Below are 17,270 nucleotides of genomic sequence, written 5' to 3'. Positions count from 1 at the left end.
GGAGAAAGCATGACCGTGAATCACGCCCTTGGCGGAGCTGAAACGGCGTGCGACAGAGCGTTCACCGTTGGATCATAATCCTCTCTCTCTTCTTTCCCCCAAAGATGAAAGGAAAGAGGGGGAATAGTGGTTGCGGGGGGTGGCAGGATGGTGCGGAAAAGGGGGGTTGGAAAAATATGTGCGAATAACATGGGATACGAGCAGAAGGGGAGGGGGACACGAAAAACATTGGATCGCAAAATGGACTCGCTGAATTAAAAGTGATACATCGATTGCGTTTCAAAGATTATTTGATTACGATGACATTTCCGAAACCCTTCCCCCTTCTCTTCTGTTGGTTCTTCGGGGGGGCGGGGGGGGAGAGCTGGGCACTCGAGAGGGAAAAATAACAATAACACGAAAGGGACACGAACAGAAGATTGGACGATGTTGGGACCGCTTTGCACCGCTCGAATGCAGCGACTCCAGCGAGACGACAGAAATTCCCGCGAAAATCTGTGAAGCAGAGAATTTTCGGAAGGGAATGAGTGACGGATCGCGGGAGTCTAGTGGATGAAAAAAATGCGTGAGTCACCAAGGGATCTCCCTGGTCTCCTGTCATTAGCGAAACCCTCTCTCTGTGCGAGCAATGAGCAATAACGAGACGGGGAATACAGGAGTGGGGGGGTGTGGAGGGAGGATGACAACAGAAGAGGGAAAAATCTGAAGAGAGTGAGGGAAAGAATCCGAAAAAGGAGTTAATTCGAGTTTGGAGTGGGAAGGAAATGTGAAACTTGAGGGGAAAAAAACTTTTTCCACTAATTTTTCCAGTTAGTCACAGCTACTCTTTCTACCAAGTCCGCAATTCGTCATTCTACATTTCTCTCTCTCTCTCATCCTACCCACTCCTTGAAAGAATATCCACCTCCTTTCTACCCCCATTTCGATCCCTTCCAAGTATGGGAGGAAGAGGGGAGGGGGTGGAACAGTCATCCAGTCAGTCCGCGGGGCGATCTCCTTACTTCCCACCCCCCCCTCTCCTTCCGTGAATGCCGCGACGTGAATCACCCAACAGCGTGCATCACACCGCCGAGAGCCTGTTCCCTCCCACACCGTCCCCGCCTCGACACACTCCCACCCCCTCCTCCTTCCTTATCGCCCCAACTTCGATCGCTTCTTTGACGCTCGTGGCAACGCGTGCCCTTGAGGGATGTCACGTACGCGCTCGCGCGATGAAAAACGGTCGACACCCACTTCACCGAGCGACAGTTGCCGGGACGCTCTTCAGCGGAAAATAATCAACGCGAGATGATCGAAGATAAAATTAAAGGGTGCCAATTAAGATCGACATTTTATCCCTCACTGGAAAGGTGAATATATGGCGCGTGCGTAATCATATGCGGCTGACGGTTTCTTTTGTTGGAATAATAGCGTAGATTTTCGTTACAAACATTAAATTGTTCGGAGAAGGGTTCGCGTGGAGAAGAAAAATATTGATAGCATTGAGGCATGAATGTAGCCGAAGATACTGGGCCGTTAGTCCAGGCGAAAGACTGAAATTCTGTTTAAAAACATCCATTCCATTTTTTCTAGTCTTTGAAGAGGGCAACGTGAAGAAGCACGAAAAGTCTATTGGAGCGTTTGGAAATATGAAAGGTATCTACACAAGAATACTACTAAAAAAAAGCGAAGAGTAACACTATCAACTAATGTTTCTATCTACTCTACTTGCAAAGAGATCATTTGGAAAACTTTCTTTTTAAACCGAAACCCGCGAGGAAAATATTTCCTCTTGGATTTGGCTTCCATTCAAATGTACAAAACACAATCAACGAATTATTCATTAACAACATGGCTTCTTTCCCTTTCTGGTTAAAAAAATCACAAATCGATTCAAAATAAAAATAACGCTCAAAGAAAAAATAATTTTTTCTCTCATTTCACTCTATGGACAAGACTCTTTTGAGGAAAACGAAGAAAGCAGGGAAAAAAAGACAGTTGATACGATTTCAAATTAAAATCAACTGCCTTCATATGTGTCGTATTTCCCTTTCTCACAGCTCTCGCCCTCGTAAACATTACCTGAGAATCAGTGCACTATTGGATGTGTGGAATAAATTTTGAAAGCAACACGTTTCTTTTACATGTTATAATTTAAGCCGAAGAAGAAAAAGGTAGTAGGAACGGTTTTACGAAGGGCAAATTTTTTCATTTAAACTTCCAAATAAAAAATTTTACTCTTGCCCTACAGGCAAATCTAAATGAATGATTTAAGCTATTAAGTGTTCATAGGGAAACGACCTGTCGAAAGTGGGGAAAAAAAACCTTGAATGTTTCGACCTGAAAGGAATCCACGCTCCTTTGCGTGCACTGATGGGCGTTATACCTCTTCAAGTTCACTCAAATTAAAATGAGATCAGTTGAAAGTAACAAACTAGAACACAAACTTTTTTGGAAGAAGCAGTTATACTAACAACGTAATAATAAAGAGCCATGAATTTGGTGATCATGAACGTACCAAAAACCAAGGGAACCTCTTTAAATGTTCATTAGAAGTTTTTTCTTAAGATGTAATTACGATTATGGGGCCCGCACATACGATAATATCCATTTCCAAAAATTGATAACATCAACAGAAATATGTGCTAACATTTTTTTTAAAACTAAAGATAACCGAATTTGCAGAAGCACAATGCTACAAAAATACAATTTTAACATCGTGATTTTTAAAAAAAATCAGGAATTGACTTATCCTTCAAGAGATTTAACAAACAAAATAATTCCTTTTACAACAATCATTATGCAAATAATTACCAAAAAATTTCACTTTCCAGTTGTGAGACCAACACACTAAAACTAAAAAAAATCTTTGAATTCATTGAACATGAATTTCAGATGAACAAAGTAATTTCCATTACAGGGATACCCACAAAACAGATATTTTAGACGTAAATAAACTGTTAAAAACTATTACAACACAATTTTCAATAATTATATATATAGACGAACCCCATTACTTGTTCTGAAATTTTAAAGACAATAAAGTGATAAATCGCTGCTCATTCGAAAACATAAAAAGAATGCGGTAGTTATATTCATTTCTCACCAATTGAGTAAGGCTGAATTCACCGAATGAGCAAGCATTAGTTTACTCATCATAAACAAATTATACTCACTTCATAAGAAACAGAAATGATAATTATGCATAAAACAAAGGGCCGCATAGGGCAGCGGCCGTAGAACAGAAAATCATAAATGCACCAATTAAACACTAAAACAGAACACATGAGAAAGCGAATAAATCGGGCGACTGCTCCCACTGTATATAAACCCATAGGAATCACGTCTTCAAAACTTTTCAAGCTCATTTTTCTCCCATCATTAACGTCTGAAGATCATGTTTATTGCGCACTCGGAGAAGCAATAGGAATCCAATTTTTCCCGAAACTCACGATCAATGCTGAGGATCGGCCGGATGATGTCTTACAGAATTGTTTGCATCACCTATAACTTGCTCAGTGACTGGTAGAGAGCCGTAGAATGGCAATGGGCTCGTTTTTCCATATCAACTCTCTGATGCGAGAGCTGTTAGGACGGAGAACCAGGCACAAAGCTGTCTGTTGCTGATGTTCCGCTTTGAAGTGCCTCCAAGATCTGCTTGGTTACCATCAATGTCCCGTCAAAGCATCAATCAGCGTTTAGCAGAACCACACAGATTGAAGAAAAGTACGTATCAGCCATCAGAACCCCTACCCACTCGAATCCGAGTTGTGTGAAATTTGACTTCTTAGTAAAATTCCGTCCAAGTCAGCAGATATCCATGTGTACCCGAAGACGAAAAAAATAAAGATCATAACATTTATGCTAATGTCACATTACGAAGACAGTTCATACGTTTTCATATGAAGGAACATTTGAAAGGGAAAAACATTGGTAAGCATTCAGAGTGGCGTCGAACCGCACAGTAGTGACTTACAGCTTTGGATTGATTGGTAAAATAAAAATTCTCCTACATAAACCTTCTTCTACTTGTAAAATATTTCACCACCCATTGACTAGTTCTCCCTTATAAAATCCCGCATTTTACTGGAGAACCAGATCTTCACGTTCTAAATCAAAAAATTATCATATTTATCCATTTTTTGTTATTTTTTAATGCCATAACAAAAAACGATCCACGCCTGTTACTCTCTACAACTTCGCGAGGATACAAATCACATTGCAGCTTCCAAAACAAACCCACTTGACCGGGTATGAAAACACATTATTCCACATCAACCATTGTCACACCATATTATTCTTCAATCTCGACTCTCTTCTTTAAAAAGTTCAACTCTTGGAGTAGCGGCGGGCATTGAAATCTTCCAAGTCTTTTTGGTCGCCCAATTTACAAAAACACCGCTTCCTTTATAATATAATTCATATAAATCTCCTCTTCCAATGAATTTTTCACAAAAATGATCAGTATCGACAATGCAGCTTTTATGAGCGTCTATTTGGTTTCAAGGCGTTCGTCAATCAAACTCCTTTAACGCAAACGGACTTGTAACAACACTCCGTCTTGGCGCTACAGGCACTCTTCCATCATTTTTTTTCCATCCCAACCATCACGTTCCTCCCTCCCCACAGCTTCAGTGAAAGTTAACTCGTTCACCGACAGTCCACTCCTGTGTCGGAGCGGCGTCGATCCTCCGGTGCTCCCCGCGGCACCGCGAGCTCACCTGCCGCGCCGCAGTCTTAAACTACGTGCCCGATCCGGCCACTTAGCGTCGCTCCCCGGCGGCAAAAGGGTCGCGGCGTCAGCCAAACCTCACCAGAGGCGGCCCATTACCTGGGCACCCACGTACACGGCCCCCAGGGCCCACAGGCCCGGGATCGCCGACGGCATCAACGGGGAGAGGATGGTGGAGATCGAACCTCCTTTTTCACCGACTTTCCCCTTCTGGAAGGTCTTCTTATCGACCTGTAGCAAACGACAAGAAAGAGAAGGGAATAAGCGAATTAAAATGAGGAAAAATGCTCAATTAATAATTGTTTTTTTAATTAAATTATTTCAGTTACTTGAACAGAGTCACTTTGTGAGCGCATTAGAAACGGCAGCAATTATTTATCATTTGAAATAGATAACTCATGAAACTATTTTATACTGCGGGTGGTTACTATACAGTAGCTTAGTCCATAACATGACAAAAGTTAAATTTTTATTATAAGAGACTACATAACTATTTATTAGGTAGCTAATAGGTAATATATTTAGTTATAACGCTTCAGCAAGTGCTATTCGAAGAATCACCACTGATTATCTTGAAAATATGTACGGAATAGATATGATAGGGATGGTATCCTCAACCATAGCAAGCAGCGATCTAAAATTAAAGAACAAATCAAAACGACGTCACTAGTTGCGGTTAAAATCTCCATTCCAAAGATAGCATCATGACGTAACCACAACGTGGCACGAAACGAGGAGGAAACAGACAAATCCCACGATCCCTCCTTGACCCCTGTCCGAAATGAACCACCCGCTGTGTCTATAGCCACGAAACACGATTCGTCGCACTCACTCGAACACCGGGATCCCCGAATTGCGTCACGCCGGATTAGGCCGAGGGTGACCACAGTCCGAAAGCGTGTCTCGAGATTCGATGACCAAAGACCGCCACCATAACCGGAAGGGAAGGACAACGAGTGACCACGGCTCCCGCCTCCGGAACTCAGCGACGCCTCCCAACCGACGGCAAAGCCTTTCCAAAAGCTGTGGTTTGCGGGATGCCCGGGAAAAATTTACGGCGACATCCTGGCGCTCCGGAAACTCTTACGAGATCTTCCGAAAGATCCACTCTCACCTCCTCTTCTTCCGTCATTGATTCAATTTTAAGAGACCCCTTGGGACCTATGCTGAGGGAGAGGAGAATCCAAAGATTCAGGGAGAGCTGATGAAAGGCGGAGGGAGGGTTGCCATACGGTTCCTCTGGCAACACCTCAGAATGACGACCGTTGAAGTCTCTCCACCCACCTCGGAGAAGCAGTGATGCATAATGGATTTCTAATCTCCAATAATGACGTCCCCACGGTTATTCCTGACGATTGACCCAGGCTCCCGTCTCCCTCCCTAGAGCTGTGGTCGCCTGAGAGTCGTAAAACTAAATGGATGGGAATGATGCAGGGCCTGTCGCCTCCACATTGTGAACTGCCGGCTTATAGTAAGGGGGAAGGCGGAAGGGCATCTTCCGGGCAACAGTTCTGACCGAACCGGGAGGATCGCATTTGTCCTCCTACCTATTCTTTCTCTTTCCATTCTCTTCCTCCCAGCATCCGTCCTCCCTCGAATATTGCCCCAAGAAGAGCTCAATCTTAGGTGGCGCCAAACTGTCTTTCCATCCATCTCTACAAGGCTGCGTGCCGTTATAATCCCCGGTTTATTATCCCCGCGGGTGCTTTCCTGGGACATGAGGGAGACCGTAGTAAGGGGAGAGGTATAGAATGTATCCTTATTCAGAGCCGTGAATTCAGCGAATTAAATGGGAATGATGAGGAATCCCGGACACGAGACCTCGTGAATTCTTCATACAATGCCAAACGAAGGTGGGAAGGAAAAATAAATGAAGCAAAGAACATGATTAGTTCTATATCATTGCAATACACATAAGAAATCACTACGATTTTGCACTAGCACTGTCAAGATTTACAACGATGGGACATCTCGTGAAAAATTAGGCAAAAACACCTCACTCCGCGTGATAAATAGGACTTCACAAGTCATACATGTACCGAATTATCTCACAGCCAGTAGACTGAACTTAGTTAAGTCTTCTCTTAGCATTATTTAAACAATCATTTCTCTCGAAATCACTTCTACTCGGCTTGCAAAAATAATTACAAAAGTTAATGAGGAAAACGAAACTGTACATAATATTGTTCATAGGAATCTTTAAAACTTGATGGTTACTGCGTTAGTAAATATTTAAACACTATAATTAGCTTATCGCTATGTTGAATACGTCAATAGGTGTGGGGATGACCTGAGAACCATATTCATACTACCCTATTCTGCCGAGAAAATGCTAAGCTACAGAAATATTCTCCGAGAATCGACTGACTTATTCTCTGGAGGAGGACAAAAGGGACTGAAATAAATACACACGATAACTTCCCAGCTATCAACAATCAATGGTGAATCATTCCCGCTATTCAATTCTTCTATCCAGAAGCTTAAACTGCTAGGAAAATGAATCCTTCCTCCGCCACCCTATCTCCCAATTAATGCCCCATTTGATAAATACCCTTCCTCCGCTCGTAACTGCATCAAGGCTGGACCACAATTCCACCTCTGAGGGTGTCCGAACTTTATGCGTGGAACGTACGCACCGTCAGGCGCTTGGAGCACGCCGTCAACCCCCCCCCCACACGCGCGTGCAATTCTGTTACGACCCATCTTTACAACAAAAGAACGCCTCGCTTCCGTCTCGGTGGCGACGCATTATGCAATTAAGGGAGGAATTGAGTCTGCGCCCCGCTATGTATCGAGAAACAGCGCCGGATCCATCGCGTAACTCAAGTCGATCGTTTCCGAATGCGATCAACCAATGGGAGTGTCCTCTCTCACAACACATCAACGGAGAAGAATGGCGGGAGAGATGTGTGACAGGGAGGAGGAGACTTTAACTGCCGTCTCTCCTCATGTTCCGGGCGGGGTAGAAATAAGAATGCCCGCGAAGGGTGGAACGGGGAGTCCTCAACCACTTCACCATGTTAGCTTGAAACATACAACCGCGCTCAATGCTGTACGACTTGAATTTACTCAAAATGTGAATTAATTGAGACCGTCACGCGTGATGCGATGAAGTGATTTCTGCCTTCGGGACACATTTCATTAGCAATGCATACGCCGACTAAGTTAAAATTAAATATTTTCCCTTTCATTTCCGATAAAGTTCTTGCCCGAAACAACAGGCTTTTCATGAAAAGGAGTTCAGTAACCACTTATATCGCACACAAATTAACCACAAATTATTGCATTCCAATCATTATTTTGACGGATATACACGTGCTACTATTTTCCTTCAGAAAACCTTCAAGCCATCCTGTCATACATTCTCGTCCGATTACGGCGATAACTGGACCGAAGATCACAAAAAAAGTATGCGACCAAACCATCTCATAAAGAACGGAAGCCGGAATTCTATTCACAGCAACCTTAAGGAAATAAAAGGAGACAAGAAATAATAGAAAAAAATACGCCGCTTATTGTGGAACCCCGACTCGAGACTTCTGCACGGGAAGGGGAAAGAAACCTTGACGATGAAAGAAAATCCGGGCGACGAAAGGGGCGTAGGGAGGTGAGTGGAGAAAAGAAAAGTGGGAGCGGTAAGTAAAAGTAATGGATCGAGGAGAATTGGTGGGATATGGAGGGAACGGGCGGGGGAGTAAACGCATGGGAGGGGTACGGGAAAAAGAATCGCATTGTGGGGCCCTCAGGCGGTCATGGCCATAACTCAAACCCATCTCACACGACCCCTCCCAACCGCTATCTCCGCTCACTCCTTCCCCCCTCATCCGCACTTCTTACCACTGCCCCTCCCTCCCTTCCCTCCCGCCCGAGGAAGCAGCCCAGTGTCCACCCTACTCCACAAAAGCTCGCTCCCCTCCCACAATTCCCATTTCCCATTCCGATCAAGCCGTTCACATGACACATTTATGTATTTACAGCGCACGCCATCTATTCCTGTTCTATCTTCAGCTAGACCCACTCCACCACCGACTGACACGTACGATGTAAAAACGTTTCCCTCCCTATGTATTATTTTCCTTCAATTTAAAGTAGTTTAGTAGACAAGACAACGAGGGGCAACTCGAACCGCTGCATTTGGCATGGAATGATGCCGAACGATTCCGTTTTTGTGACTTGCTTAATACGCAACAATGGTCGTCAAACTTAATACCGAAGGTGGGGTCCGTCGGAAATTGTTCCAAATCGAAATATGAGAGAACACGATATTTAAAAATGGCACGATGAATTCATAAATTAGGGGACTTACAATGGTAATGATTCCGCTAAGGGATGCATTTCGCTTGGGCTGAAAGTCCTTTTCATATCGGCAAAGTAGGGAAATCGATAATCTCCCCAATCCAACGTGGCAGCACGAGGATATCAACTCGGTAAAGCACCACATTGCTGATAAACTCAGGAATTTCCAACGTTACGACTACCGCACGTATGCGGATATATATTTCCGAACCTCTCCCTCGCCTCCCCCCTCCCGCCGGTCATCAACGCACGCACCCCTGCCCTGTTGGCGCACGGGCTGAAGAAAAGGGAGCAGCACTCCGTTCGCTCTAAGAGATGGACCCTCTCGAGTCATCTTCCCGTCGACATTTTCCCCACCTATTCCATCTTCATCACCGCCTCTCATCTCGCACGGCCGCCGCTTGACCCCCTACCACTCGACCCCCACAACCTCTCCCACGCCCCATCCTCTCACCCCCCGCACCCCACTCCCTTCCACCGAGTCCCCAAACGAGCCCGTCTCACATAACGACCACCACCCCACCCGGCCCCAAACTATACACGGCACGTCACGCATTAGAACGAGTGGAGTAGGGAGGTTTGGGGGAGAGGGGATCTTACGAGGTGGCTGGTGCAAAGAACCTTGCTCGTGTACGACCCACGAGGATCACCCCTCACTACTTTTATTTGCACATACTTGTACCTACAAATAAACTGACTTCGAAGGGATGCACAGGACGGTAAAGAACGACGAGCGGGCACTCGGGGCGAGGAGATCAAACGGGTCTCGGTCATTAAAAGCACAGAAATAGAACGGCTGCTTAAAACTCACGTCATTTGAAAGGAGGCTATGGAATAAAAGGTAATATCACTCACAAATATAAAATGAAGAGAAATCTTACTTTGACGAGCGGGCTAAATACGTGTAACAAACTTCCAATTTTGAAAACAAGGGTATGCAAGTATTCATGTACGTATACAGCGGTATATGTAGCTACCAATTCCTATTTAGCATTATGGTTCATGATGAATTACCAAGTTTCCTATCCACTGAGGTCAATATATTGCTTTTAATCACAATAAAAGCGTAACTGGCATGGGATACGTCGCAGGTTATGGATAGTTCAATGGAAACAATAAACGTCGAGGGCCTTTAATCTACAATGCTCTTTGGAAGAAATTTCATCCGATGGGAGAGAGGGGGGGGGTAACACGAATTCCTCTCTACGTCAAATTTGACGCGGAAGGAGAAGACCGAAGAAGAAAAAGGTGCAGGGACCGTGGATGGAGAGGCGAAGAACGGGAATTAAAGATGTGAACTGTAACCATAGTGTGAGAACCGCAGATATATCCTATCACCCTTACTCCGCTATGTCGGACAGAGGCATGCTTCTCTTGACCTTATAGCCTCTCCTTCTACCTTCTCCTGCATGGTTCAGTTACTGACCGCAGTTTTAGGGGATAGGCGAACGAAAACACCCGCTCTCCGAAGCCCCCGGGGGCACCTTCTACGCCATTCGAGACAAAAGACTCCCGAGGCCTCCTGAAATACATCCCTCGTCGTAAAATTCACGCCAACCGCACACATAATCACCCACCATCGCCCGGACCACCCCACTCCCGAAGGGTATTGACTATAAGGCGCAATATTTCCCAATAATTTTTCCCGAAGAGCTATACGGTCCACAGAGCGCCTACGTGTGCGTACACTCGATACTTCTGAAATTCCTTCCATCGACATTGGAAGTGATGGTCACCACGGAAGTTGTAAAAGGAGGCAGGGAGATGGGCGTTTATTTTTTTATGGCACGTCGTACGAGAGAGATGACAGCGGGCATCTGCACTTAAAGAGGAAAGATGCTCTCCGACGTAAATGTCTTTTAAAAGATCCTCTTTCTGGAAGAATGGCATGCTGCGGTCATTTCCGACGATTGCAGGGGATGTCTACATCAGGGGTGCTGCCAGAACACTTTCGGTAGCGAGCGCAGTAATTTGTTTTGTTGATCGGAGTAAAGTTTTTATCAAACAGGAGGTCGACTGATAGTGACTGAGGGGTCCAGAGGATCCGTTGACACGTGGAAATCAGAAACTCAGCTCAACACCATCGATTTTAAAAGATAAAAATATGCCCATTAAAGGGATAAACGAGCCAATTAGGGATTAAACATGAAATCAAAGATTTATGAATGAATTGTAAATGGAAATCACAGATTTTTAAAATAATTCTGTATCAATTTCACGTAAAACAAGCGCAACCGTCGACCGAGTCACAAAGCTCACTTCACTCGCATTCTCGCTATGTCATGCGATCGACGACCGAAAATTATATTTCACCGATTCTCAAAATTTTTTTTTGAAATGAATATGCTACGTCGGCCATCCAGACGGAAATAATACTCAACAGTGAAACGGAGACCCCATAGGCAAGAGGAAGAACCCAATTCTGTATTCCCCAGATAATTTCCTCCGTGCCTGTGCTGACCAGTGACCAATGTACACATATGAATCGGGACATTTAGCTAATGAAAACCGTTCGCCATTCGAGGAGAGGCGAGAAAACCAAACGGTTCCGTTAGACAACAACCGAAAAAAGAGAAAAATTCGGAAATGAAAGGAACGAAACAAACACTTCGAAGTTGAGAGAGAACCAATATGGGAAAAAAATCGTGGGAGGTCAAATAAAGAACTCGCCTTCTCGAGAGCGCACACCTTTCCGTTTCTCCCCTCACTTCCTCCTTCCACGGATTGGGCCAATAGGGCGGCATTGAAAGAACCGTCACTTAAATAACGCGATAAGAAGAAAGAGGGAAGGTTGAGAAAGGAGGAAATGAAGGAAGGAGTTGCGGAGACGTTGGATGGGGGAAAATGCTGGGATGGGGCGGAGAGGACGCGTTATTTACAGGCAATCACTTCGCCGGAGGATAAACACAAACGGGTCGAGGCATAGAGCGAGGAAAAGATGAAAAAAAAGGACGGGGCAGAGGTAGTGGATGCGTCAAATAGGGCTCTTTTTAACGGTTTCGCGGGATAAAAGGCAAAGAAGGAGAGGAATTAGGCGCCATAAACAGCAAAGGCATTGACTTGAGGGGGTTGACACAGCGAAAAAATAAATTCGGTACGTGATGTCTGACGAAAGAAAGAGAGATATAAGAGCAACAGAAGACGCAAGCATGAAATAACGACATTTTAGATAGAATAATTATTTTTCCGGTACATGCAGTAAAATCGAATTGTTTCAATAATTTATCGATCGTAAATTGAATCATACATACTAGTATACAAATATGTATCAGTAAAACTTAAAGAAATTACATAAATAAACAATTACTTTAAATAAAATACCCAAAAAAAGGAAAAAGATTGACTAAAACAAAGGCAAGACCATATAAGGCGCAAATGGGAGGAAACGTAAGGATATAATTGAGAAGAAGAGAAAAAAGAGCAGGGGAAAATAACTTAAATCGAATGGAAGGGCAGGAAAAAGGATTAAAAGCGTCGCCTGAGGCGTAAATACTGTAGGGTATATACAACTGAACACTGGTAAACCTGTAGTATTAGCCATAATACGGACTGACAGTTGTTAAGCAGAGGAAAAGTTCCGGATATGTTGCGAAAGGCGAAGGAATGAAATTGGAGCGTAAGGGCAATTCAAGCTGAGGTAGCGAGTTGGAGGGATATCGGCGTGGCTTGCGTGCTGGGAGGAAGAAATTGAGTCTCTTCTCTCTGCATTTCGAGAATCGGATGGAAGGATAGTCGTCCTTTTTTTCTTTCTCCTCCCCCTTTCCCCCCGCCCACATACCACTTGCTCCCTTCGAGGGATATCATTCCGACCGACCCAGCCGCATCCCTTCGACAAACACGGCGAGGGATAAGACGCGTAGAGAGGGGGAATTATCTCTTCTCACCGCGAGGGGACCGTAAAAGTGTGGTGCTCGCCGATGGAAAGGGTATACAAGGAACGGAAGGAGGGGTGTGATGTCGGCGTAGAAGATGAAGATTGAGAGAGTTACAAAGATGGAAGAGATGGGAAGCTTAAGCGCGTAGACAATTGACAGGAGACGCGGCGCGTTCGCTGGTGGCGAATTGGGGTGTAATTTTGCGAAAGCGTTGAGATGTGGTGTCACGAATGTTCCCATTGCCCCCTATGTGCCCTGCATCGTTTCGTTGTAGGCAATGACTGGAATACGAAAAATGTAGAAATCATGGCGAAAGAGGGGAATGAGGATCGCTTTTCGCGAAGAAGAGCGGAAGTGAACCCGATTCCAGGCCACGTTTTCTAAGATGATCCGCACAAATCGATACAACATAATGGATTCCACCGAGAAAAGAATTGTATTCCTTTTTAATTTTCGCTTCTAACGCTCGCAATGCTATTGATCCTTTCACTGCCGTCTGCATGTCTACATTGATTATTCTTCATGGTTATCCGGCCGCAAGTGGCTAACCTATCACCAACACGACGCCTGACACGAGAAAGGTGCTGCAACTCCGAGGCAAATATATCCGATAACCGACTAATCCATTCACTAAAGGCTCCTATAGCAACACTTAAACCTGGAAATTACCTCCAATCATGGAGCGTGTATTCAAATTTCGAAATTTAATTTTTTTCAAATTGAAAACTAAATATCAATAAAATTTATTTTTATTTTATTATTAATTAATCTAAATTATACATTTTTAAAATTATAACAACATTTGTTACGAAATGAACGGTAACTTAATATTTCGAAAATCAGATCTGGCCAATCCATTGGACAGGAAAAAATTTAATGAGCGTGAAGAAATGTGGACACTCATTCCATCCATGGTGGAAAAATCGTCTCAAATTCTGGCACTGAGAAGCTTAGGATGAATACCGTCTGCATACTAAATTTCGGGTAGCTGAAAAAGTTTCATTAAATAAAAGTATGAGAGACTCACATGTTAAGCACACAGTCAAGGATGGATAAATACATGTTAGAGGAGCGGAGCGAGAAAGGAAAAAAAGAAACTCCCGAGCGGGAATTGAGCAAATAAAAAAAGATGGGAACTTTCGCACGGTGAAATTTGGAAAATAAACTATTCCCTCGCGACCCTACGCGAAAACATGATATTCACGAGCATTTCCATTCTTCCGCTTAGGGATCATTTCATCGCGATTTCATCACCCGGCGCAATCGGATGACAAAAAGTATCTTTTTTTCGCCACATTAAGCCAAAAGAAGCGTCGAGCCGCAAAAACAGATCTACCAGATATTCTTTTCCGTGATAGGATTACGGACCACGGGGAGCAAAAGAGAAGCGGCGTGGTGGTAAAACCCTCCCGTCCTTTCTCACTCCCGAGGGCCCAGGTCCGCGAAGAGATGATGGGTGGTTGGAGGCGTAAGGAGGGATCAACTGCAGCCGTGGGCGGTGGGACGGAAAATAAAACGAGAGCGTTAATTCGGGGTAAGCGCAAAAATTTAATGCCACTTCCCTCAATAACACCTCCGAAACAATGCTGGGGTCGCACCTCGAAACACTCCACATGTCATCCTTTTTTTATTTTTCGAACCACCGAATAATAACTTAACGAAAAAAATATATATCCATTCGTTGAGCACTTATCTTTTCTACTCCGCCAATTCCCTTTTGCTTCATTTTAGTTGCTCCTCCTCCTTTTATGGCTCCGAAAAACTGTTGAACGACATGGTCTGTTGACGCAGCGACTTTTAAGAAGAAAGGTGCGGATGTTTAGGATGGGGAAATGGTTTTCCCTCCTCCCCCGTGACGACCATTCCATCGCCACCCTCTCTCGGGTGGGCTTTCAAGCAAATTGGCGGAGTGTGGAGATACGAAGATGGGGAATGGGAAAAGGCAAGACGAAGGGAGCGGAGGAGTTGGGAATGGATTTAAGGAACAGGGAAGGGGAGGCAGGAAGGTAACAAAGGAACGCGTAGAAAAATGTGAAAGATAAACATGGCCGGAAAGTTTTTATGATCCGACGCCCTAACGATATCCCTGTAAAAATGCGCACGGATTCGGTGAATTTCTGCTCGTCGACTCTTTGATCAAATAGTTAAAATACTCAGGACTCATCGCGAGAGAAGTACGCCAACATCCTTTAATGAAAATGATCGTTTGATGAAGAAAGTTTAACTTCGGATAACTTCGCAAAAACGCAGGTAAGGAAAAGTTCGCTTCCGTATGGTATTCGGATAGGTATTAAAAGCGGTTCCGTATTAGTTCGATCAAACTTCATGGAGGAAGGCGAGCGGTAGAAGAATAAGAGAAAGAAGAAAGAATGTGCGGGTGAGAGAGAGAGATAAGAGGGATCAGATGAGACGCAGTACACTAACTAAATGGAGGGGAGAAAGTAAGAGAAAGTAGGATTAAAAAAGGCTCTGTTAAAGAGGACTGGCGCTGATTCGCTGAACTGGGCGAGAGGGTGGCGCAGAGAAAAAAAGAATATGGTGAAATGAGAATCGGTAGACTCCGGTGTGGAATGGAGAGGGAGCAAGGAGAAAGTGGGATGAAGCAGCTGCAAGTTTCTTCAGAGTTTTCGGCACAGAAGGGGGTTGGGGATGATGGGGTAAAGGGAATTCTAATATTCTAAAGAGTCTGGGGAAAGAAAGGAGTGTGGGGAGAGATGAGAAGGTGAAGCAAGATGGGGCGGAGGATCCATAAAGAAGACGTTTATACTTTTCAGCGGGGAAACATTAAGTCACAAAAGAAAAAGGTAATCGTTCGACGGTGGTAGGAGAGAGGAAGAAAACTCAAGCCTGATTCGCCAAGGGAGGTCTGCGACGGGAAAAGTTGAGTTTTTTCTGAGAAAGCCTTCGATCCAAATCGCCTGTGGACGTGTGCTTAGCAAAGAGAGGAAAAGAGAGTGACAGAAAACTAGACAGCATTTTCTGATGATTTTTCACTCATGAGAAGGTGATGATGCTCGCCTATTTACAAAGTACACGTCGAAAGCTCTCTCTCTCTCATGTCTCTCTTGTTTGTCTGTAAAATAAACGTTCGGAAAAGCTGCGGGAATTGAGATTGCACATAAATGTGAACCTAATTCAACTTATTCCGGAATAATATCCTACTATCCTAAAATTCTTTACGGCACTCACGCAATAGTACGAAGGGAATAGTCCTCAGAAAAGACAGCGACAAAATCATTCCTTTCCCGAAAAAAATTGTTTATCGCTCGAATAAGAGCTTGGAAGGGAGCTTGATATCAGGGATATTCCACGACCAACCGCGAATATTTTGCCGGTCTCGGGCGTGTAAGCAAGATTTACCAACGCATGTCCCCCAAAATGTGAGGCCCCATGATCCGTGGCCAGTGTTTATCAGGGCCGGGCAGATTAAGTGCTCCCGTGAGAGGGTCGCGCGACAGAAGCCTGAGAGAGGGGGAGGTTAACTCTCATGCAGTAAATGGGGACGGGGAGGAGAAAGGACATCACATCGAAAAAGAAGAACACATTTTGCGGAAATCGGGACATCGGGAGTAGGGTCGTGAGATAATGGCTTCGGTCGGAGCGAGAGGGAGGGTGTTTAAAACAAGAGGAGGGGGGGGGGGTTGAATGGATAAGCGAAATGAAAGAAGGAAGAAACGAGGGGGAGGGAGAAACAATGAGGAGTTACGGTTTTAAAAAGGGACAGATTTACGGACAAAAAAAGAACGGGGACGTAATAAAAGCATTCGACGCGTTTTCATTAAGGAAGGGAATGCCGATATGGATTGGGAGGGCAGTGTGGCGCGAGCGATGAAGTGGGACGGGGAAAACCTAAACATAACGAGAGGAACTTAAGGGGGGTTCTTCGTGAGATGGAACGAGAGGCGTGGAATGGGAGGGATAGGGCGGGGGGTGCGAAAAAAATATACACGCCTTCCCCGGAAGCACGCAGACGAAAGAACAGCTACATTCTTGGCCATCTGGTGTGTCGACACGACCGAGAGATTCCCATCTCCTAAACATGCCGAAAACAATGACGACAAGGCACGGAACAAAGCTGAATGAAAGGTCGCGAAGTGAGACCCGGTAGGTTAATGGCAAATGAAGAGGTTAGAAGGGTGGAAATGTCGCCGTCGTCATCGACAATGTAAAACAGTTGCCATCGCTCTCGAGGACTCCCGAGTGCGCGTTTCAGATAAGAAGTGAGGGGAGAGGTCGGTTCGGATGAGGGAGGGAGGGAGAGGAGGGCGGTGGCGGCGGGATCGGCAGCGGCGGCCCGCGAAACCCCTCCCCCGATCGCCCGAAAAATCCTCTCTGAAGGGAGGGGAACTCTCCGGCGAGCCCCGGCCGAACCCTCGCCATCCTCCGCG

This window comes from Hetaerina americana, unplaced genomic scaffold (assembly GCF_022747635.1).
Source record: "Hetaerina americana unplaced genomic scaffold, ioHetAmer1.1.p SCAF_35, whole genome shotgun sequence".
In the NCBI taxonomy this organism is placed as follows: domain Eukaryota; kingdom Metazoa; phylum Arthropoda; class Insecta; order Odonata; family Calopterygidae; genus Hetaerina; species Hetaerina americana.
The sequence above is the reverse complement of the archived record's forward strand: the minus strand, read 5'-3'. Positions refer to the sequence as shown.